The 24949-nt window shown below is 48.1% G+C and overlaps 1 long non-coding RNA gene across 1 annotated transcript; it reads left to right on the top strand.

Moving 5' to 3' along the window:
* The first annotated feature begins 19782 nt into the window (after positions 1-19782).
* LOC142698108 (uncharacterized) lies at positions 19783-24594 on the top strand. The gene is made up of 3 exons (XR_012865686.1): positions 19783-19860; positions 23633-24392; positions 24505-24594. It is a non-coding gene; the product is annotated as an uncharacterized LOC142698108 (long non-coding RNA).
* The last annotated feature ends 355 nt before the right edge of the window (positions 24595-24949 follow it).

Here is a 24949-nt window from a genome sequence, read left to right as displayed (position 1 = left end):
TGCCAGGGTCGGAAGGAATCCCACTTCGCAGCGGAGTCCAGCGGAAGTGGGGTGGGTGCAGCCTCTACTTCCGGTCACGCCTCCACTCGCCAGTTCTACGCCGGGTTCCATGGTTCGGACGGCTGCCCCTTGGTATGTCCCGGCTGGGGGTGGAGCCCCACGGCGATCCGGTGGAAGCAAGGGACCTGCATTGGGCCGCAGGCCTAGTTCGTCTGTTTCGAGGGTGACTTCCGGGCAGCGAGCTGCCGGCCCTCTGGTGCCGGTCGACTACCAGAGAGAGAGCTTGGGAGCCCGCCCCTCACCCACCTCGGTTCCGGCCGTTGAGCACGCCTGTGCGTTCTGCCATGGAAATGGGACCAGAGCTGCCGAAGACCTTGAGGATGGGGAGCTTCGTGGACAGGACGGTCCAGCTGATGGGTCCACAGCACCTATGCAGCTCGGTGAGTCGTTTTCACCATCTTTACCTTTTCCTGCTATACTTATGTCTCCTGTTTCGGGGGAGGGTTCCGCAGTTGAGGAGCGGTTATGTGATGTGGGGTCTGGGTTTGGGAATGTTGGGGGTGGGGGGGAAAGTCTGCGAGAGTTGGTTGGTTGCGTCAAGGAATTGTTAGGCCGGCTCGACGGGACGGGGGTCACCGAGCCCCCTTCGCGGTCTCCTGTGGCGGCATGGGTGGGGGCTGGTAGGGTAGGGTTTAATGCCCCGGCGGCGGTCGCTGCGAGTGTAGGAGCAAATACGGAATCGGTGGCGGTGTCTGTTCAGACCGACTCGGCGGCGGCGGTTGATGGTGTTCGGTTGGACGATAAAGCCAGGGGGAGGTTTATGTGTGTTTTGAAGGACCTTTGGGGGCACACTTGAAGCAGGAAGTTCGGGAAAAAATTTGGAAGGACGAGTACGTGGAAATTTTTTCATTGTTGCCCCTGGAAAAATTTAATCTGGAGAAGGGGAAGCGAGATGAGAGTAAGAAGGAGGAGGAGGAAAAGCGTTGTTACCGCCTTATCCCTAAGACATTTGTTAACTGGTTGCAAGAGTTCGCCATTTTGGCCAGTGTTATTGGTGAAAAGGCTCCGGAATATTGCTCCCCCCTGTTTTGCTATATGGATGCCATCGGGGAAGCACATAGGGTATATGGGGGGGTAGCTTGGCTACGTTATGACAAGCAGTTTAGACAACGGAAGGCGGTTCGGCCCAATATTAGGTGGAACCACGGGGATATTGCCCTCTGGTTACGGGCCAATCCTTTCCCGGGAGCGGGGGGGGGGGCAGCAGGCCAATCTGGTCAATCCAGCTCAGGGGGCAACGCAAAGCTCGAGCTGTGCTGGCAATACAATGAGGGGCAGTGTAAATTCGGTGCAGGTTGCAAGTTCAAGCACCTTTGTGCCCAATGCAATGGGGCGTCCCACGGGGCATCTAAATGCTTGCGCAAGGGAAAATGAGGTGGGGGTGGGGGTTTTAACGCCAGTCATGGGGGTAACGCCAGTGAAGCTGGAAAGGATAGTCAGGTTTCTAAATAGTTATCCGGACAGGGCCAGTGCGCAGTTGTTGTTTGATGATTTTAATGTGGGTTTTTGTATCCCCTCCCCTCCTCACAGGGTCCCCTTTTCCATAAAAAATCTGAAGTCAGCTTACCAGCATCCTGACGTGGTTAGGGAGAAATTGGCAAAAGAGGTGGATTTGGGGCGCATGGCGGGGCCCTTTAGTTCTCTCCCCATCCCGGGTTTGGTCGTCTCCCCGCTGGGGGTTGTCCCGAAGAAGGAGGCGAACAAATACCGTTTGATTCACCATTTGTCTTATCCTAAGGGCTTGTCGGTTAATGACGGGATAGATCGGGATCTTTGCTCGGTCGTGTATACGTCATTCGACGCGGCGGTGCAGTGGGTGCGTTTCCATGGTAGGGGGGCGTTAATGTTCAAGACGGATGTCGAGGCGGCTTTTCGGCTGTTGCCGGTGCATGCGGATAGTCAGCGTTTACTGGGGTGTTTTGGGGGGGGGGGCGGTTTTTATTTGGATCAGTGTCTCCCCTTGGGTTGTTCCATTTCTTGTGCGTACTTTGAGGCGTTTAGCTCATTTTTGGAATGGGTGGTCAAATCTGTGGCGGGGGTGGATTCGATCATTCATTATTTCGATGATTTCTTGTGCGCAACGATCTTGGGGCCCGCCCGTTCCGTGAGTTGGTTCGGGACATAAAACACGATCTGTTGCACCTGTGGTCATTGTACCCGAACTTGATGACGGTGTGGTCGGATATTGTGCCTAGAAAATCCTGGCGTTTGGCACGGTCGGTGGAGCGGATCAACAAAGCCAGGATAAAAGTTAACAGGGCGGTGTCTGCATTTGTTGCGCGGAATGGCGGCATATGTGTTCGGCACTGGGACTTGGAAGCTCGAGTTGGAGCGTATTGGAGTGTAGATGGTGTTCACCTGAATGATGTGGGAATGGATTTGTGGTGCTTGGGCTTGCAGGATGGCATTGGGAGGGCTATTTTGTTGTGGTGGGACTCTCAGGCTTGAGGGGGTCAAGGCCTGTTCGCTGTGGCTGGGGAGTCCTTGGAGTTAGACAAAAAATGTTAAAGCTGATGCTCTGTCGCGTAGTTTCATGGCCAGCCCCTCTCTTGAGGAGGATTCCGCTTGTATTTTGCCGCCAGGTATAATCATATCCTCTGTGGATTCAGACTTCGTCTCCGAAATTGCGGCTGATCAAGCTTCTGCTCCCGAGAACCTTCCTGAGAACAATCTATTTGTTCCCCTGCAATTCCGGCTAAGGTTGCTCAGGGAGAACCATGACTCCGCACTATCTGGCCATCCAGGCATCCTGGGTACCAAGCACCTCATTTCTAGAACCTATTGGTGGCCTGGGTTGCTTAAAGACGTTAAGGCCTACGTCGCCGCTTGTGAAATTTGTACTAGGTCCAAGACTCCCAGGTCCCGACCTGCGGGTTTACTATGTTCTTTGCCCATTCCCCATAGACCTTGGACCCATATCTCCATGGATTTTATCACCGATCTGCCTCCGTCCCAAGGCACGTCGGTGGTGTGGGTTGTAGGAGACCGCTTCAGTAAGATGTGCCACTTTGCACCCATCAAGAAACTACCCAATGCCAAGACGTTAGCTACCTTGTTTGTCAAACACATCCTGCGTCTCCATGGGGTTCCGGTCAATATTGTTTCTGACAGAGGGGTACAATTTGTTTCATTGTTTTGGAGAGGTTTCTGTAAGAAGCTGGAGATTGATCTGTCCTTTTCCTCGGCCTTCCATCCTGAAACTAATGGCCAAACTGAGAGGACTAATCAGTCTGTGGAACTATACTAAAGATGTTTTATCTCAAACTTTCAAGATGATTGGGTCTCCTTCATTCCCCTCGCCGAATTTTCCCTTAATAACCGGGTCAGTAGCTCGTCGGGGGTTTCCCCCTTCTTCTGTAATTTTGGGCTTAATCCACGGTTCTCCTCCGTTTCAACTGGTGGTTCCAACAATACCGAGGTAGATGTCGTTCATCGGGAACTGTGCACAGTCTGGGCCCAGGTTCAGAAGAACCTTGAGGCGTCCCAGATCATCAAAAATACTCAGGCAGATAAAAGACGTTCTACTAACCCTCTGCTTGTGGTCGGGGATCTGGTGTGGCTGTCTTCTAAAAATTTGCGCCTTAAAGTTCCGTCCAAGAAGTTTGCTCCCCGGTATATAGGGCCATACAAAATTATTGAGGTCCTCAACCCTTTCTCCTTCCGGCTGGAGTTACCCCCGTCTTTTCAGATACACAACGTGTTCCTTGCCTCCCTCTTGAAAAGCTGCTCCCCGTCCTTGGCTACATCGAGGAAACCTCCGGTCCCTGTTCTCACTCCGGATGGGGTAGAATTCGAGGTAGCCAAGATTGTGGACAGCAGGATGGTCCAAGGCTCCCTCCAGTACCTGGTCCATTGGAGAGGATACGGGCCTGAGGAGAGGACTTGGGTACCCGCCCGGGATGTTCACGCCGGTATATTGCTCAGCAAGTTCCAATTTCGGTTCCCCAACAAGCCAGGCCCACCTAGGAAGAGTCCAGTGGCCCCTCATAAAAAGGGGGGTACTGTAAAGGGTTTGCCAGACACAGGTTCTGTGTCGACGCCCGGGGTTAATCAGCCTTCATCAGCTCCAAGGTCTGCTCGAGTGGCGCGATCTGTTACCACTCAGGCTGGCAGGCTGAGGAGAGGGAGAACCTATCAAAGCCTGGCCTGACGGTTCTATCTCCTGCCCTTGGTCTATTTTTACCCTCACTTGCAGCATGTTCCTTGCCTGTGATTGTCTGGTTTCCTGGCTCTGCGATTCTTGCTACTTACCTTATTGACCGCTGTTACTTATTGATCCTGGCTTGACTGACTATTCTCCTGCTCTGATTTGCTACTTCGTACTCTCCTGGTTTGTCTCGGCTCGTTCACCACTGCCTGTTGCGCACGGTGTTTCCGTGGGCAACTGCCCCTACCTCCCCCTTTTTCTTCTGTGTGCCCTTGTCTTGTGTTGTCTGTCTTGCACTTATTGAGCGTAGGGACCGTCGCCCAGTTGTACACCGTCACTTAGGACGGGCCGTGCAAATAGGCAGGGACTGAGTTTCGGGTAGATTAGGGCTCACCTGTCTGTCTCCCTACCCCGTTTCATTACACTATGACACCTGATAGCTCTGCTACTTGATAGGAGACAGCGGCTCAGCAGACAGTATCACATATAATATGCTTAGATACAACGGCTTAGCAGACAGTATCACACATGCTAGGCCCAATTAGAAGGTTAATTGTGAAAACATTTCTTATGGTGTTTTTCGATAAAGGTCACTTGAACTGGTATCATTTAAACAGTTAACCGATGAATGGCGCTGTTTATGTGGAATTTACCCTGCGGACTAATGTACCATATAATGTATTAAATTATTTTTTTTAAAAACCTACATTTTGTGGGGTGAATTGAAAAAAAACCTGTAATTCCGCCACTTCTGTTTTGATTTTACAGTGTTCATCGGACGGCATGAATTGCATGATAACTTGATTCTGCGGGTCGCTACGATTATGTCGATACCAAATTTATATAGTTTTATTTTTTACAAAATAATTTGTTTTTGTGACGCTGCATTCGAAGATGAACTGCATAGCTTTTCAATGCAACAGCACTTCATAGGGCGGGAAGGGGTTAAAACCCACTCTCTGAAGCCCCCCTTCAAGATACATTTCAACTAATCTGGTCCCCATGGCAGAATCTGTCTTTCCATCTGGCACCTCCAGCAGACTCCTTTCAGTCTAGTTTGGTTTCTTTTACCTCAGAGTTCCTCTTTTTACCTTTTTTTAATTTCTTCTTTCCCTCTCCCCTTCTTCTCCTTCTCCCCCCACTTTTTTTGAACTATTTCTAACAGGAGCTGTGCACGATTAGAAAAATATGTCTGCTTTCTTCCAAAAACAGCACCACACCTATCCACAGGTTGTATCTGGTATTGCAGGTTTGCTCCATTGAAGTGAATGGTAATGAGCTGTAGTACCACACACAACCTATGGACAGGTGTGGTGCTGGTTTTTGGAGAAAGCAGACAAGTTATCTCATCCTGGACAACCCTTTGTCATGGATAGTTATTGTGCGGAGATGCTCCCTGCATTATCCCTTTTCCTTTATGGCCGCTGATATGTTCTATTCAGCTTTATGGCCTCGGTGGTAAGTACACTGCCAGTCATTAAAGGGTTAACACTTCAGACCACTGTGGGTGACGTCACAATGTATGAGTTGTGCAGTGGTAATAAACTCCTGTAGTAATGATGATGAAGGTGCTGATGTCATAAATACAAATGTTTATGACATAAAGAAGATTCCATATTAGAAGGTTTTACTGCCACATTCAGCGCCATATTGGATGTGACTGAGGACCTTGAGCTTGACTTCCCCACCAATACCGACCTGATGTAATTTGGAGGTTCTAGCAGGGAAACCCTTCACCCCAGACCACTTCTTCATCACAGTGATGCCATCCTGTTAATACGGGTTGTCTGTAATAGAGGGGGGTTTCCAGCAGGAGATCCCCCTCTATTAGCCGGAGCGGAGACAGGTGCTACAAGGAGGCATCTGGAGGACCCGTCTCATCCGTGGATCGACCATTCATTTTAATGGGTGCCCAGGAAGAGAGACATCCGCCTAGCCAACCAGATCAGCCGATTTATGTGTTTTATGTCGTTCGTTCGTTCGTTCGTTCGTTCGTTCGTTCGTTCGTTCGTTCGTTCGTTCGTTCGTTCGTTCGTTCGTTCGTTCATTTGTAATGTCTTTCCTTGAAAATCTGAGAAAACGTACAAATTCTGTTACAAATGATATTTTGGCACCTTCTAAGCCCAGAGGAAGGGCAATCCTCCAGCCATGGTTTCCCTAGAGGTTTCCCCCACAGGGGGTTTTTCCTTTCCTGCGTGCTGGAGGGTGACTCTTCGTGAGTCGGAGGTTTGCCATTTTGGGTTTGGTCATATAATATAATAAAAGTTTTGACCATTTAACACCCAATTATAATGTTTTGTGTCTTTATTTTGCATTCTTTGGTTTGGTGATTGGGATTCTGGGTCTATCACATATCACAAAATCATAAGGCCGGACATCTACTTCCCACACTGACATAGAATGGAGACAACAAGCGTTGCTGCACAATTAAGTGTACACATCCTTACATCAAGATATTGTATTACGGTCTGTAGCCTTTGGGGGAATATATTAACCTTTCTACAACAGTTTACTAGCGTAGAAAATTCACAAAATGCGCAAATGTTGACATTTTTGGGGGCAAAAAATGGCCGGGGCTTCGCAGAAATGGCCAACAATTTTACTATAATTTACGCCAGTAACTGATGTCAATTATAGCAGAAATCTATATGTATAATGCGGCCCAGATTTATCTCTGGGGGGCGTAACAAGGCAAATGTCCGTGCCAGACCCATACCTCCCCCCCAATCAGACTGTATGCCCCCCCCAATCAGACAATAAAATACATTTTAAAAATGTACTTTAAATGTACAGCAGGCCGCAGCACGTAGAAAGTACTGATGACAGGCCGCATTGCAACTAAAAGATGCGACACATTTATTAAGAGTCATTCGCATGTTAATAAATGTGTTGCATCTTACTCCAGCAAACTGTTTAATAGGACTGGTGTATGAAACGCCAGTATTAAAGGGAATGCGTTGCTAGAAATAATGACAAATAGCTGCCCCCATACAGTTTAATGCCCCCTTAGCTACCTCTAGTACAAGTGCACACATATAAAGCGCCAGTGCCCATATAGATAGTGTCACACACAGTGCCCATGTAGATGGTGCCACCCCCCTCCCCCAGGGATTCCACTCCAGGAGGAGCCCCTGCCGTCACTGTCCATATATGGACAGTGACGTAATAGGAGCAGAATCCCTGTTCAGAGCGTCGGCCACGCTGTGGCCAGGGATTGCACTCCAGGAGGAGCCCTTGATGTAACTGTACGTATATGGACAGTGACATCAGGGGTTCCGCCTAGGAGCGGAATCCCCGGCCAGACCATCAGCAATGCAAAGGCAGTGGATTCCGCTCCATGAGTAGTCCCCGACGTCAATGTACATATATGGATAGTGAGATAAGGGGCTCCGCACTTAAAGTAGCGCTGTGCCCGGGAATTCCTCAGCGAGTGGTACTAATACAGAAGCAGGGAGCTGACGATCGCTTACATTAGCATTGGATTCAACTGTATCTGCATCCTGAGGACGCAGATACAGTTGACACCAAAACATACCACCGGCCGCTTGGGACAGCGTAACACCGCCCTGAATCCTGGACTGTCCCGCTGTATCCGGGACGGTTAGGAGGTATGCAGTAATTAGGACTATGCACATGCGCAGATTCCACAGTAAATTCTTGTTCATGAGCCTGCAAAAGAGTTGCTGCTCAGTTTGCCATTAGGGTGATGACTGACAGATAAGGCCTCATTCACATCTGCACTATTGTCTCTGGTAAAATCACGGAAAGCCAATGGAATCCACTAAAGTCAATGGGTTCTGTTGGCAGGTGGCGGTGTCCGTTGTGCGACTGAACCGTTGCTTCCGTTATTCCTTTGTTCTGCACCACTGACGGAGCAGAACAACGAAACACACCAACGCAGGTGTGAACAGGGCCTTAGAGAGATAACTGAATACAGCAGCTGGCCATAAACTGAAATACACTGCAGGTACAGAAGACAAATGGTAGACCAATTAGAAATGTGATTTATTTTGCACAATACATACAAGGCAATTTAAAAAATACAGTGCAAAGGTGTACATAGCCTTTACGCAATCAGGAGGCATATTTTCAGATTCTGCTGGACTTCTCCCATATACCGGCGTTTCAGGCATCCTATTGGTCCACGGTGTCCTCAATGCCCACCCCATTTACTTCTTGTTTAGCCACAATGCCCGCACGCCACAGCAAGCTGACAGTGCCCGCCCTAATGGTATATACAGGGGTGATGGAGATTTTATACCGAGATAATGGTGGGCTGGTACATACACGGATAATGGTGGTTATATATGGGGATGATGGCTGGTATATACAGGGATGATGAGAGTCCCTTATATAACCCCCATTTTCCCTGTATATTACCCCCAAAAGGAGAGATCAGCAGCACATCGCAGTTCAAAACTCATGGAAAACTATTTTATGTTTCACCCATCCCACCCATCGCTGGATGTGGGTATACTAGGACACATGACTAATATGATAATATTTTAATATAGAATTGTACATCCTAGTATAATAGCTAAAGAAAATTAACTTATGAGGCTTAGAGTTAGTTATATGTCAAAATTTTGATCTAAGGTATGCGCACCGTGACGGGCGGTAGTCATGTAGACTGAACGCTTCCATGATTTGAATACGCTGTGACGTGGCACATTGGGCCACGTGAACGTGGTATACAGGTTACATCAACACTTTCATGACGTATCTTGTGGTTCGCGCTTGGGCATTGGAGATGAAAAAGACTGGAAGTCAACATGGCGTTCTGGGCCGGATGAAGAAGAAAAGAGAACATGAATGACTCCAATCTGAGAAGATGTCACCTGTGAGTCACTGAATTTCACTGCACTGTATTCACTTACACTACCGTTCAAAAGTTTAGGGTCACCCAGACAATTTTGTGTTTTCCATGGAAACTCACACTTATATTTATCAAATGAGTTGCAAAATGACTAGAAATTATACAAGGTTAGAAATAATGATTTTTATTTGAAATAATAATTTTCTCCTTCAAACTTTGTTTTAGTCAAGGAATGCTCCATTTGCAGCAATTACAGCATTGCAGACCTTTGGCATTCTAGCTGTTAATTTGCTGAGGTAATCGGGAGAAATTTCACCCCATGCTTCCAGAAGCCCCTCCCACAAGTTGGATTGGCTTGATGGGCACTTCTTGCGTACCATACGGTCAAGCTGCTCCCACAACAGCTCTATGGGGTTGAGATCTGGTGACTGCGCTGGCCACTCCATTACAGATAGAATACCAGCTGCCTGCTTCTTCCCTAAATAGTTCTTGCATAATTTGGAGGTGTGCTTTGGGTCATTGTCCTGTTGTAGGATGAAATTGGCTCCAATCAAGCGCTGTCCACAGGGTATGGCATGGTGTTGCAAAATGGAGTGATAGCCTTCCTTATTCAAAATCCCTTTTACCTTGTACAAATCTCCCACTTTACCAGCACCAAAGCAACCCCAGACCATCACATTACATCCACCATGCTTGACAGATGGCGTCAGGCACTCTTCCAGCATCTTTTCAGTTGTTCTGCGTCTCACAAATGTTCTTCTGTGTGATCCAAACACCTCAAACTTCGATTCGTCTGTCCATAACACTTTTTTCCAATCTTCCTCTGTCCAATGTCTGTGTGCTTTTGCCCATATTAATCTTTTCCTTTTATTAGCCAGTCTCAGATATGGCTTTTTCTTTGCCACTCTGCCCTGAAGGCCAGCATCCCGGAGTCGCCTCTTCACTGTAGACGTTGACACTGGCGTTTTGCGGGTACTATTTAATGAAGCTGCCAGTTGAGGACCTGTGAGGCGTCTATTTCTCAAACTAGAGACTCTAATGTACTTGTCTTGTTGCTCAGTTGTGCAGCGGGGCCTCCCACTTCTCTATCTACTCTGGTTAGAGCCTATTTGTGCTGTCCTCTGAAGGGAGTAGTACACGCCGTTGTAGGAAATCTGCAGTTTCTTGGCAATTTCTCGCAAGGAATAGCGTTAATTTCTAAGAACAAGAATAGACTGTCGAGTTTCACATGAAAGCTCTATTTTTCTAGCCATTTGGAGAGTTTAATCGAACCCACAAATGTAATGCTCCAGATTCTCAACTAGCTCAAAGGAAGGTCAGTTTTATGGCTCCTCTAAACAGCAAAACTGTTTACAGCGGTGCTAACATAATTGCACAAGGGTTTTCAAGTGTTTTCTAATCATCCATTAGCCTTCTAACACAGTTAGCAAACACAATGTACCATTAGAACACTGGAGTGATGGTTGCTGGAAATGGGCCTCTATACACCTATGTAGATATTGCATTAAAAACCAGACGTTTACAGCTAGAATAGTCATTTACCACATTAACAATGGATAGAGTGGATTTCTGATTAATTTAATGTTATCTTCATTGAAAAAAAACTGCTTTTCTTTCAAAAATAAGGAAATTTCTAAGTGACCCTAAACTTTTGAACGGTAGTGTATATGGTCTGCAGAATGCCTGTGTAGGACTGATATCTGTCACTATATGGTGGGAATATTGGTCTTTGTTTTACTACACACGTTTTTAGTACACAATTAAGAGTGTTCACATTATTTCTATATAGTGGAAGTGTAGACCCCCAAGAATTATTTCCTTTGGTGGGTCCAAGGTACCTCAGTCAGACACTGAGTGTACACATCCTTGCATTAAAATATTGTATTACTGTCTGTAGCCTTAGAGGAGAATTTATTAATCTTGCTAAGCCGGTTATCTGTGTCACGGACACAGGGTTTGTGAACCCACTAGGCAGCTCCGCCGTAGCGGGGAGGCAGCTGACCAGGTCACAGTCTAAGCAGAAGTAAATGGCAGACAGTAATGCTTGGGTACCTGTAATAGTCCTGGCGGGGGCTGTGGCTTCAGCACGGATGGAGGCAGGTGCGGCAAGTGGCGCCAGACGTGGCGGGCAGTATTCGATGAAGCGGTAGACACTTGACGTGGCAGATGACACTTGACGTGGCAGATGACACTTGACGTGGCAGATGGCACTTGACGTGGCAGATGGCACTTGACGTGGCAGAAGACACTTGACGTGGCAGATGGCACTTGACGTGGCAGATGGCACTTGAACGCGGGTAGGCACAGGAACAATACGGAATACAGGAACGGTAACAGGGCACGGGTAACAGCTGGAACGGGAGACACTAAGGGACCATTTGCGAGACAGACTGGGAAAGACTAACAACGCTCAGGCAAGGATTAAAAGGCCAGGGGCCTTCTTATAGACCAGGAAATCGTGGCAGTTGATGGTGATGACGATTTCCTAATTGCGCGCGCTGGCCCTTTAAGGCCGGGGGCGAGCGTGCGCGCGCACCCTACGGGACCCAGCCGAATGGAGCGGAAGTGAGCGCTGGCATCTCCTAGGAGGTCGACGGAGGCCAGCGCTCACAGATCCATGGCTGCGGGCGTCGGGAGGTGAGTAAACACCGATGGCCCGCGGCCAGGGGCGCTACAGTATCCCCCCTCTTACGCCCCCTCTTCTTGGGGCCAGAGTGAGAGAGGAACTTTTTAATAAGAGTAGGGGCGCTGAGGTTCTCTTCTCTTGGTATCTGCCTTTCGCTTCATGCGATCGACCGCCAGCAAAATAGAGGACCGGGTCTGTTGCCAGATTTGCAGGAAGTCCCCATATGCAGAGTCAGCAGCGGGTACCTGAGATGAAGTTGATACAGGAAGAGGAACTCTGGGATGTTGACTGTACACGATGTGAAACGGAGTGGAAGTGGTGGACTCACTTGTGTGGTTGTTGTATGAAAACTCGGCCCATGGAAGGAGCTGTACCCAGTTATCGTGCTGTGAAGAGATGAAGTGGCGGAGATAATTTTCCATGATCTGGTTGATCCTCTCAACTTGTCCATTGGACTGGGGGTGATAGGCAGAGGAAAAGTCCAAACTCACATCCAGGAGTTTACAGAGGGCTCTCCAGAATTTAGAGGTAAACTGAACCCCCTGGTCAGACACAATGTGAAGAGGCAAGCCATGCAAGCGGAAGATGTGCTGAATGAAGAGACTTGCCAGTCGAGCAGAGGGTAGGCCGGTCAGCGGGATAAAATATGCCATCTTAGAGAACCGGTCCACCACCACCCAGATGGAGTTGCATCCTGCTGAGAGAGCAAGGTCCGTGACGAAGTCCATAGCGATGTGCTGCCAGGGGGCACTGGGTACAGGCAGGGGTTGAAGCAGGCCGGCAGGCTTGCTGTGAGTCACTTTGTTAGAGGCACACACCGTGCAATAAGAGACAAAGTCCAGAACATCCTTAGGTAGCGTGGGCCACCAGAAGTGACGAGTGATCAGGTCTTGGGTTTTACGGACACCGGCGTGCCCAGCTAGTTTAGAACTGTGTCCCCAGCAGAGAATTCTTTTTCTGTCTGCCAACCGAACAAAAGTTCTCCCCGGAGGGATATTTCTAAGCTGCAGAGGATTGGCGGTGACAACGCAGGACGGGTCTGTGATCGTCTGAAGGGACTCCACCGTGTCTACCGTCTCAAATGATCTGGACAGGGCATCGGCCTTCACATTCTTGTCAGCGGGACGGTAGTGGAGCAGAAATTGGAAACGGGTGAAGAACAGTGACCACCTGGCTTGACGAGGATTCAGTCTTTGAGCGGACTGAAGGTAAGTAAGATTCTTCTGGTCGGTGAAGATCAGGATGGGGTGAGTAGCGCCCTCCAGAAGATGTCTCCACTCCTCCAGGGCCAATTTGATAGCCAGTAACTCCCGATCTCCAATGGAATAATTGCGCTCAGCAGAGGAAAACAGTCTTGAGTAGTAGCCACATACTACTGCCTTTCCTTTGGAGCTCCTCTGGAACAGAAGTGCGCCTGCACCAACAGAGGAAGCGTCCACTTCCAGTGAGAACTGCCGAGACACGTCAGGGTGATGGAGGATCGAAGCTGAAGTGAAGGCTTTCTTGAGGCTAATGAATGCGGACTCTGCCTCTGGAGTCCATACCTTGGCGTTCACACCCTTCTTGGTAAGGGTAGAGATGGGGGCCGTCAGAGAAGAAAAGTTCGGAATAAACTGCCGGTAGAAATTGGCGAAACCCAGGAACCACTGTATGGCCCTTAGGCCTTGAGGACGTGGCCATTCCAGGACAGACTTTAACTTCTCAGGGTCCATCTTAAGGCCTTGATCCGAGATGACATAGCCCAGGAAGGGCAAAGACCTCTTTTCAAAGGTGCATTTCTCTAACTTGGCATACAAGCGATTCTCTCTTAGTCGCAGAAGAACTTGACGAACATGCCTCCGATTGGTCATCAGATCTGGGGAGAAGATTAGAATATCATCGAGATAAACTACAACACACATATAGAGGAGATCTCGGAAGATGTCATTACTCCTGAAATACTGCGGGAGCGTTACACAGTCCGAAGGGCATTACTAGGTATTCGTAGTGCCCATCGCGGGTGTTAAACGCCGTCTTCCATTCGTCACGCCGTCGAATCCGGATTAGATTATAGGCCCCCTGCAGATCTAGCTTGGAAAAAATTTTGGCTCCTCGTATGTGATCAAACAGCTCAGAAATGAGTGGCAACAGGTATTTGTTCTTGACCGTGATCTGATTGAGACCACGGTAGTCAATGCAGGGTCGGAGAGATCCATCTCTCTTTTTAGCGAAGAAGAATCCTGCCCCGGCCGGGGAGGAAGATTTCCGAATAAAACCCCTCTCCAAGTTCTCCTTGATATAGGCTGACATCGATAAAGTCTCTGGCAAGGAGAGAGGATATACTCGTCCACGGGGAAGAGAAGCATTGGGAACCAGTTCAATGGGACAGTCATAATTCCGATGTGGAGGCAACGTCTCAGCCTCTCGTTTGCAAAAGACATCCGCAAAACTGGCATACTGAGAAGGTAGATCGGAGAGTGACTGAGGCAGAGGGGGCACAACAGAACGGACTTGTGACAGGCAATGGCTATGGCATCTGGAACCCCATTGAAGAACTTCTCCAGAACTCCAGTCGAGTGTCGGGGTGTGTAGACGGAGCCATGGCAGACCCAGCAGGATAGGATTGATAGCCTTGGGTAGTACCAGGAAGGAGATCTGTTCTGAGTCAAGAGCTCCGACCCGTAATGTCAACGGCTCAGTGATGAGCATGATCGGATCAGGAAAGGGTAGACCATTCACAGAAGCAACTGCCAGGGGTCTCTCCAGACGGACTGTGGGTAGTTGAAACCGATCCACTAGATCCTGGTGGATAAAATTAGCAGCCACTCCAGAGTCAAGATAGGCGGTGGAAGGATGTGATGTCTGTCCGGTGACGATGGCCACAGGTATCGATAATTTGGAAGAGGTTTTAACGTTTGGAGACGTTCCACCTAGAGTTGCCTCTCCAACCAACCCTAGGTACTGGAGTTTGCCGGTTTCTGTGGGCATTGGCGCACAAAATTACCCTTGAGGCCGCAATACATGCAAAGTCCAGAGGAGCGTCTGCGCTGCTTCTCCTGTTCAGATAACCGGACTGTCTACCTGCATGGGTTCCTCAGGTAGCGCACTAGGAGTGGACAATAGTGGTCTCTGGGCAGGGGGTGCTGGTCTGTGGGCCCGGCTCTCCTAACGAACCTCTTGAGAGCGCTCCCAGATTCTCATATCAACCCGGGTGGCTAACAGGATAAGGGCATCCAAGGTAGAAGGAAGGTCGCGGGCTGCCCGTTCGTCCTTGATGTGAGAGGACAGTCCCTGCCAGAAGGTCGCCACCAGTGCCTCATTATTCCATGCCAGCTCGGCTGCTAGGGTACGGAAGGAGATCGCATACTCCCCTACTGTGGAGCCTTCTTGCTTGAGGGTCAACAGAGTGGCTGCGGCAGAGGATGTTCGACCCGGCTCCTAAAACACGGTACGAAAGGACTGCAGGAACAAGGCTAGGTCCGAGGATACAGGTCCCTGTTGCTCCAAGATTGGGTTCGCCCATGCGAGGGCCTTGCCAGCGAGGAGGGAGATAATGAACGCTACTTTAGCCTCCTCGGAGGGGAAGAGATGAGGCCGTAGCCTAAAATGCACCGTGCATTGATTAAGAAATCCTCTGCATGCTCTGGGGTCACCGTCGTAGCGAGGAGGAAGAGGCAGAGGAACTGAGGAACCGGAACAAACAGGGGGAGCAACAGGCAGTGGCAACAGCCTCTGGAGGAAGAACCGGGGGTGGAACAGCGAGTAGATCCAGGCGGACCAGAATAGAATTCACCGCCTCAAGGAGTTGATCCTGACGAGTGCGTAGGTCATGCATCTCTGTCTGAATCTTCTGTACTGGGGTCTTGGGCTGACCAGCGGGTTCCATGGCCTGAGCGTACTGTCACGGACACTGGGTTTGTGGACCCACTAGGCCGCTCCGCCGTAGCGGGGAGGCAGCTGACCAGGTCACAGTCTATGTGAAAGTAAGATGGCAGACAGTAATGCTTAGGTACCTGAAATAGTCCGGGCGGTGGCTGTGGCTTCAGCACGGATGGAGGCAGGTGCGGAAAGTGGCGCCAGACGTGGCGGGCAGTATCCGATGAGCAGATGGCACTTGACGCGGCAGAAGACACTTGACGTGGCAGATGGCACTTGACGTGGCAGATGCCACTTGACATGGCAGTTGGCACTTGACGTGGCAGATGACACTTGAACACGGGTAGGCACAGGAACAATGCGGAATACAGGAATGGTAACAGGGCATGGGTAACAGCGGGAACGGGAGACACTAAGGGACCATTTGCGAGACAGACTGGGAAAGACTAACAACGCTCAGGCAAGGATCAGAAGGGCTGGGGCATTCTTATAGAGCAGGAAGTCATGTGGGTTAATGATCATTGTTTTCATCCATGGCTGCGGGCGTCGGGGGGTGAGTGAACCCGACGGCCCGCGGCCATGGGCGCTACACCAGGTCAACACCTTGAACTCTTTGTCATGTTCCTCACATCAGTCCTGAACAATTTTTGCAGTGTGGCGGGGGCATTATCCTGCTGTAAGACAGCACTGGCATTAGAGAATACCTTTACCATGAAGAGGTGGATTTGTCTGTAGCAATGTTTAGGTAGGTGGTCTGTGTCAAAAAACAGTATGGGAATATCAAAATAACCACCATAAGTTCCCCATAGAAAATTGTGCCATAATCTGTCAAATCAGATGAAATTCTAGTGTTGGGTCCCAGTGACTCCAACTGAGGGGCTTGCATTTAAAAAAAAAAAAAATCATTATTAGTTTTTAGCATTGGATAAAGCAAAGGAGAAACAACAGGAACCTCTCAGAGAGCGGCGCTGTGCTCCGTATACTGCAGGAGCAGTAGTACAGCGAGTACATAGTGTACAGCGGGGCCGATCACATGACGAAGAGTCGTGTCGTCACCAAATAAGACTGTACAACTAGACTTCCGGTTCCTCATCAGCGCTATACAAATCTATGAAAATCTCAGAAACAGCACCAAGGCGGACGGGAATGTATATTAGCGAGTTTACTCACATGTAGCATCTATGGCCGCGGGCCGTCGGTTCCACTCACCTCCTGACGCCCACAGCCATGGATCTGTGAGCGCTGGTCCCCATCTCACTTCCGCTCCGGTCCGCCAGGGTGACGAATGGAAGACGGCATTTAACACCCGTCACGGGCACTATGAATACGTAGTGATGCCCTTCGGACTGTGTAACGCTCCTGCAGTGTTTCAGGAACTCGTTAATGATATCTTCCGAGATCTCTATAGCTGTGTTGTTGTTTATCTCGATGATATTTTGATTTTCTCCCCAGATCCGACGACTCATCGCAGGCATGTCCGTCAAGTTCTACTATGATTAAGGGAGAATCATTTATACGCCAAGCTGGAGAAGTGCGTCTTTGAGAGGAGTTCTCTGCACTTCCTGGGCTACATCATATCGGATCAAGGTCTCAAGATGGATCCTGAGAAAGTGAGAGCTGTCCTGGAGTGGCCACGTCCTCAAGGTCTGAGGTCCATACAGCGTTTCCTGGGATTTGCCAATTTCTACCGGCAGTTTATCCCAAACATCTCATCACTGACATCTCCTATTTCCACCCTTACCAAGAACGGTGTGAACGCCAGTGTGTGGACCCCAGAGGCAGAGTCCACATTTTTTAGTCTCAAAAAAGCCTTTACTTCTGCCTCGATCCTCTATCATCCTGACGTATATATACAGTTTTCTTTGGAGGTGGACGCCTCTTATGTTGGTGCAGGCGCACTTCTGTTCCAGAGGAGCCCCAAAGGAAAGGCAGTAGTATGTGGCTACTACTCGAGACTTTTTTCTTCTGCAGAGCGCATTTACTCTGTTGGGGATCAGGAGCTACTGGCCATCAAATTGGCTCTGGAGAAGTAGAGCCATCTGCTGGAGGGCGCAGCTCACCCCATCCTAATCTACACCGACCACATGAACCTCACCTACCTTCAGTCCGCTCAACGACTAAATCCCTGTCACGCAGAGTGGCCGCTGACAGGAATGTGAGGGCCGATGCCCTGTCCAGGTCATTTGAAACGGATGACACGGAGTCTCTTCAAACTATCATAGACCTGTCCTGCATTATCACTGCCAATCCTTTGCAGGTTAGAGACATCCCTCCGGGGAGGACTTTTGTTTGATTAGCAGGCAGGAGAAGAATTCTCCGATGGGGACACAGTTCTAAACTGGCTGGGCACCCTGGTGTTCGTAAAACCCGAGACCTGATTGCTCGTCACTTTTGGTGGCCCACGCTGCCCAAGGATGTTGTCGACTTTGTCTCTTCTTTCACGGTGTGTGCTTCTAACAAGGTTACTAACTCCAAGCCTGCCGGCCTCCATCAACCTGTGCCTATACCCAATGCCACCTTGCAGCACATTGTGATGGACTTTGTCACTGACCTTCCTCCCTCAGCAGGATGCAACACTGTCTGGGTGGTGGTGGACCGGTTCTCGAAGATGGCACATTTTATCCCGCTGACCGGCCTACCTTCTGTTCCCCGAATGGCGAATCTCTTCATCCAGCACATCTACCGCTTGCATGGCTTGCCCTTCACATTGTGTCCGATCGGGGGTTTCAGTTTACCTCGAGGTTCTGGAGGGCTCTCTGTAAACTCCTGGATGTGATATTGGACTTTTCCACAGCCTATCATCCCCAGTCCAATGGGAAAGTCGAGAGGATCAACCAGATCATAGAGAATTATCTCCGTCACTTCATTTCCTTACAGCATGATAACTGGGTACAGCTTCTTCCATGGGCCGAGTTCTCGTACAACAACCACACAAGCGAGTCCACCACTTCAACTCCGTTTTACATTGTATACGGTCAACATCCTAGAGTCCCTCTTCCAGTGTCTACTACTTCTCAGGTACCCGCTGCTGACTCTGTATTTGGGGACTTCCCGTAAATCTGGCAACAGACCCAGGTATGAAGCGAAAAGCGGATACAAGAAGAGAGCTGCCGCAGTATCTTCCAGGTACCAAAGTCTGGCTGTCCTCATGGAACATTCGTTTGAGGGTGCCTTCATACAAGTTTGCTCCCAGGTTTCTCGGTCCTTTTGAGATTCGGCAACAGATTAACCCTGTCTCCTATAAACTGCGGCTGCCTCCTACCATCAGAATCCCCAACTCCTTTCATGTGTCCCTCCTGAAACCAGTGGTCCTGAACTGCTACAGCAAGACTTCCTGTTCCACAACTGCTCCCAGCGGTTCTTCTGATGTGTTCGAGGTGAGGGAGATCCTGGACTGCAAGAGGGTAGGAGGAAGGACTTTCTATTTGGTGGACTAGAGAGGGTTTGGTCCTGAGGAGAGGTCCTGGGAGCCGGAGGAGAACCTTGATGCCTCTGCTCTTGTTAAGAAGTTCCTCTCTCGCTCTAGTCCCAAGAAGAGGGGGCGTAAGAGGGGGGGATACTGTAGCGTCCAGGGCCATCGGGTCCACTCACCTGACGCCCGCAGCCATGGATCTGTGAGCGCTGGTTCCCATCTCCTTCCCAGGAGACGCCAGCGCTCACTTCTGGTACGATCTGCTCTGTCCCGTAGGGTGCGCGCGCACGCTCGTGCCCGCTCTTAAAGGGCCAGCGCACGCACATGTAGGAAATCACCATCATCAACACACATGATTTCCTGGACTATAAGAAGGGCCCAACCCATCTGATCCTTGCCTGAGCATTGTTAGTATACCCCAAGTCTGTCTTTCAAATGGTCCCTTACTGTTTCCCGTTCCAGTTGTTCCCGTGCCCTGTTACCCGTTCCTGTATCCCGTACTGTCTTCTTGTTCCTGTGCCTACTAGTTGGAGTCGTGTCTACTGCACCTGTGTCATCCGCCACGTCCTGTGTTAAATACCTCCATCCGTGCCAGAGCTGCGGCCACTGTCTGGACTATCCGGTTACCCTTGTGCGGGACTATGTATTTCTGGGGTTCCCTGTTGTTTGGCCAGCTGCCTCGCTGCTATGGCGGTGCGGCCTGGTGGGTCCACATACCCACAAACCGTGACATCACATAATGCAGTTAGAACACTGCTAATAACTTTTAGTCCCCGCATAACCCCTTTAAGATGCATTGTGTACAAGCAGTGAATCCACCGCACCTGGCCACGTTTTAACCTCCTTATTCTCTCTCCTCCTCTTGTAGGTGTTGGTCCTGAGCCTGGTACTTGGAACCACCATGATTTTCTTAGTGACCCGTATCTACTAATGTCTGGGGACTGGTACGTCATTCTATTTTATCCTAATACTAGATGTATACTGTGATAATACATCACCTGTAGTGTTACTGTCAAATCTTCCCCCTGTACATGGACATAACTATAGCCCTAGTAGCCATAGAAGCTGCTATGGGGCTCTGATGCTGAGGGGGGCACCTTTGGTTGCCAAAACTTCATTAGTTTTTGTAAGGGAAGATCTGCTTTATAGCAGCATAACCCTTCAATGCTGCCTAGCCCCTTCCACGACAACCAACGTGTATATATACGGTGTAGGCCAGGAGGGAAGTATGGAGTGGTGTCACTGACTGAGGTCACTCCATAATTTGCTGGTGTTGGTTGTATGTTACAACTGAAAGTTCACTGCGACGAGCGAAATCGTAGATTACTACGATCCCACTCGTTTAACCCCTTAGATGCTGAGGTCAATAGTAACTGCGGTAACTAAGCCATTAGAAAGATGGGGGTGGCCATCTCTGACAGCCCATTGCCCCCCTGCGATTGCGGGGTGCCGATGGTTGTCATTGCAGCTTGGAGGACTAATGTAGGCCCTCAGGTCTGCCATCTTTGCACCCCTGGCAAGGCTTAATAAGAGCAGGTAAAGAACACGATATACTGCAATACATTAGTATTGCAGTATATCATGCAAGCGATCCAATGATTGCTGGTTTAAGTCCCCTAGAGGGCAAGTAAAGAAAGTAAAATACAGTTAAATTAAGTTTATATATATATATATATATATATATATATATATATATATATATATTTATATATAAAGTTAAAATATTTAAAGTTTAAAAAAAAGCAATGTAAAAAAAGTAAATTAACATAACTTGTATTGCCACGTCCGTAAAAGTCAGAGATATAACAGTATAACATTATTTAACCCACATGGTGAATGCATTAAAACAAACAAAAAATGTCAAGGGCAGAATCACTGTTTTTTGGTCATCTCATCTCCCACAAACAATGGAATAAAAGATGATCAAAAAGTCTCATGAACCAATAAAAACGACAGCTCGTGCCACAAAAAAACAAGCCCTCACACGGCTGCAGCGACGGAAAGAAAACAAAACGTATGGCTCTCAGATAATGGCGAAACAAAACCGCGCGGTGATCTCCATAAAAACTAAACCCAAAAAACAATGGAGAAATCTGCTTTTTTCCTATTTCACCCCACAAAGAAAGTTCTTTCAGTTTCCCATTTCATTAGTACAATAAATGGTGCCATGAAAAACTACAACTCGTCCTGCAAAAATCAAGCCCTCATATGGATATATCAACAGAAAAATAAAAAAGTTGTGGCTTTTGGAAGGTGAGGAGGAAAGAACAAAAATAAAAAAATTCAAAATGGCTGCGGCAGGAAGTGGTTAAGGTCTGATCCCCACAATTGTATTATGGCTCATTGCAGGAGGTGTATATTTAGGGCTTACTAACGGGATTGTATCTTGGCATTTGAGATCAGAAAAATAAAGTAATGGGGGGCTCATTTTTTACTTTGCTAGAGCACGCCCTATCTATCTGCCTCTCACATATCCGTCTCATTTATATGCGAAGTTCTGCAGCTTTTTCTATCACTATGTAGTTGGCTTTGTGAAATTTTATTTTTGTGCTGATTTGGGTTGAAAGCTAAAATTAAAAAGTTATTTTCAGTCAGTTGGTTTGGTGTAAATGTCTGTCACAATACGGCCCTCATCCAGTGTCATTTGTACATCCAGATAGTGCAGCTTAATGTCGCTGATTGTGACCCCCAGCGATCAGATTTAATCTGTGATGGAACTTGAGAAGTGTTGAATTCCCCTGCAGCGCCACTACAGGAGAAACTAAGCATTACACAGTGAAATCAATAAGAGACTTGTCCTTTCTTAACTTAGAATTCCCCAATAGGGTATTTACAATGGGTTTCTTATACCAGACAACCTCTTTAGGTTATAAAGGATTCTTATTTACTCCAGAACCATCTAGTTTTAGAAAAATAAAGTTACATTTCCACCTCTCCATGGTGGTAATCTGTTACTAAGACTTTTACTTAGATGAATTGTGTGCTACAACATTTACTAAACAATTATAGAGAAACATTTACTAAACAAATATTAGAGATTTTCAGCTGCAATATGTAAATATAAAAAAATGTAATATATATTTATTTATTTATTTGGAGGCTTTCCTGCAGTGATTGGTATAATGCAGAGCAGGGGACCGTTTATGACATACCGTAAGCATTATGACATCACTGCAGGCAGTGATGTCATCAGAACAATGGAGGGTGTGGCATCTATAGCAGTGACATCACAATGGCGTGAAGTTCTAAGTACCCCAAGCGCGGTCACATCAGTGCCATATCTCGAGTTGATGCTGATGCTGAAACTTCACTTGGTTTTTCAAAGAGCGAATTTGTGCTACAAAGCGACTACTACATCATCTGTTCAGAGCACTTAAACACCAGTGCAACTTCTGAACATCGTGGTAGATTCCCTCTTATTTGAGGAATCCCGTTTTTCCATTGTTCCTGAATTTAAACATCAAGCCGCCTGCTACAAGGAACAATGAGTTACCGAGAACTCTTGCAGCTTGCAATAGACGAAAGTTCCCGGATAAATCAAGGTAAGTGGAACTTGTTATATCAGATACATTTAGACTAGTTTCACACAAACGTGTCCGTTTTGCGTCCGCAAAAAATGCACCATTTTTCAGTTGCAAAAAGGGATGATTATTGGCTTTCGGACCAAGGGCGGCAGTATTTCTGAAACAGCGCAGTTTGTGAACTGTTCGCGTGCTGCTGTGGTGACAGTGTATCGTGAGTGGACAAATGGCACCATTGGGAATAACGGACATGGAAACTGCAGAGCACCACGTGCCATGTATTTGAGAGGTGAACGTTGGCTACCAGACGTGTGTCTAATACAACAGTTCAGCGAACCCGACTGCGTATGGGGCTCCGAACCCGACGGATGGTCACTGCTCCTATGTAACAAAGGTGCATCAGAGAAAATGGCTTCAATTTGCACGGCAGTATTGGTCTCAGAGCACCGATGATTGGCAAAGGGTTGTCTTCTCCCATAAATCACGTTTTCTGCTTCATCGAAAGGATGGACTTTACAACCATTGCTGGAAAAAGCTGGCGGCGACGTCAGCGTCTGGGGTATTTTTCCATGGTATTCTCTGGGCCACTCATCTTTATGGAAGGCTCTGAACCGATTTAGATATGAATCCATCGTTACAGATCATATCCACCATACATGCTGATTGTCTTCCCTGGAGCAAATGGAAACTTAAAGCAAGACAATGCGACATGTCACACGACTATAAATGCCCGACAGTGGTTGGAAGAGCACGACCAAGACTTCCAAGTACTTCCCTGGCCCCCTATTTCTCCAGACTTGAACCCAATTGAGCATCTGTGGGACCACGCCAATCGTGTTGTTCGCTTTATGGATCCTCCCCCACGCACCCTCCAGTAAATGTGGGATGTATGGAGTCAGCGAGGCTCCACATATGAGACCACTGACCAGCACCTTATTGAGTCACTCCCAGCCCGTCTACTGCTGTCCGTGCTGCACACGCCGGTTACTCTGGATATTAGTAGTAGTTATAATAATGTGACTCGACTGTGTATATATTCATAGTATCAAAACGGTTGTCCAAGATTAGAAAAACATGGGAGCTTTCCTCTAGAAAGAAGGCCACGCGAGTCCATAGGAAATGTCTGGTATTGATCTTTTTTCACATTTTTTCTGTACATAATTAATATATGTTATACACATTGTTTCACATCTAGGCATTGCTGATGGAAGATTAAGATCTGGACATAGAAGGCGTCAGAGTGTGGAGCAGGATGAAGACCATGACAATGTCCCCGACAGGAGACGAAGACGTGGTCAAGTTCCACCGCGCCGTAGGTTGCAGCAAGAAGGAGCGGACAGAAGCCGGTCCCCATTACGACCTGAGCCAATAGAACAGTCTGAAACGACAAGTGGCCGTCGTATTAATAGTGAGACCGAGCTCAGAATTCCTGGAGAATCCCAGCCTGCGTCTACTCCATCAACTACTCAGGAGAGATCCGAAAGGCTGGAGGAACCAACACAAGACCCCAGCACCAGTGAGCCGCTACCAAACCTGCAGCCGTCCAGAGAAGGAAGCAGATCTCCTCAGCAAACATCTAACAGGCTGGTGGAGCCAACACCAAGCACCAGTCAGCTGCTTCCCAACCAACAGTCGACAACAGAGACCACAGACAGCAGACCTGTGCAGAGAAGACAACGTCGGCGAGGCAGGAGAGGCAGGCAGATTGATAGACTCCCATCTCGAACCTTTACTGAAAACGAAGACATCCAGTCCTGCACTATATGCCTAGAGGACTATGAGATTGGAGAGCAAGTCACCGTTCTGCCATGTTCTCACATATTCCATCTGCCTTGTATTGCACATTGGATCCCGACAAATCCATGCTGTCCCTTGTGCCGCGTCCATGCCTTTCAAAGAAAGAGGAGGAGATAAGTACCAACAGCTGTGGTACAGAAGAAACACCAGCAGTACAGGTATGATCACTGACATCTATAGTATTTTTGTGAAATCATGGCTGGAGCTTCGGCACCAGTATATTGCTGAGTGATTATCGTCTGGTCTGATTATTTTTTGTTTTGTCTACAGTACCACCTAGTCTTCTTCATCATCTTCACCTTGGACGCCAGAATCTCAATCTGCACAGAGACCTAATAATAAAAGATCCCTGATGCCGTTTCCCAGAATCCATTTATGTGATACTGGAATTTCCCTTCGGGGATTAATAAAGTTATCTTATCTTATTTTATGCCTGGGACTCCCTTCTATCTTGGATATTTCATATTCCATCTCGGTTGGATTGGCGTTTCGACTACTACTACATTTTGGCCTAAGACTTACATTACGCCTTAAAACTGGTGAGAATGGTGGCGTTCCCATGTTTACATAGGAGCAATGTAGGCCCCAAGATTACAATATTTAGGGTGATTGATATATATTGTAAAAATAAAAAGCACAGAAAAATTACTCTTTTTTTAGGGTATGTTCACAAAAGAAGTGCAAGTCACTTCTTGGGCCACTTTTGGAGCCGTTT

This window comes from Rhinoderma darwinii (assembly GCF_050947455.1).
Source record: "Rhinoderma darwinii isolate aRhiDar2 chromosome 12 unlocalized genomic scaffold, aRhiDar2.hap1 SUPER_12_unloc_11, whole genome shotgun sequence".
Classification (NCBI taxonomy): Eukaryota; Metazoa; Chordata; class Amphibia; order Anura; family Rhinodermatidae; genus Rhinoderma; species Rhinoderma darwinii.
This window is presented reverse-complemented; position numbering and strand designations above follow the sequence as displayed.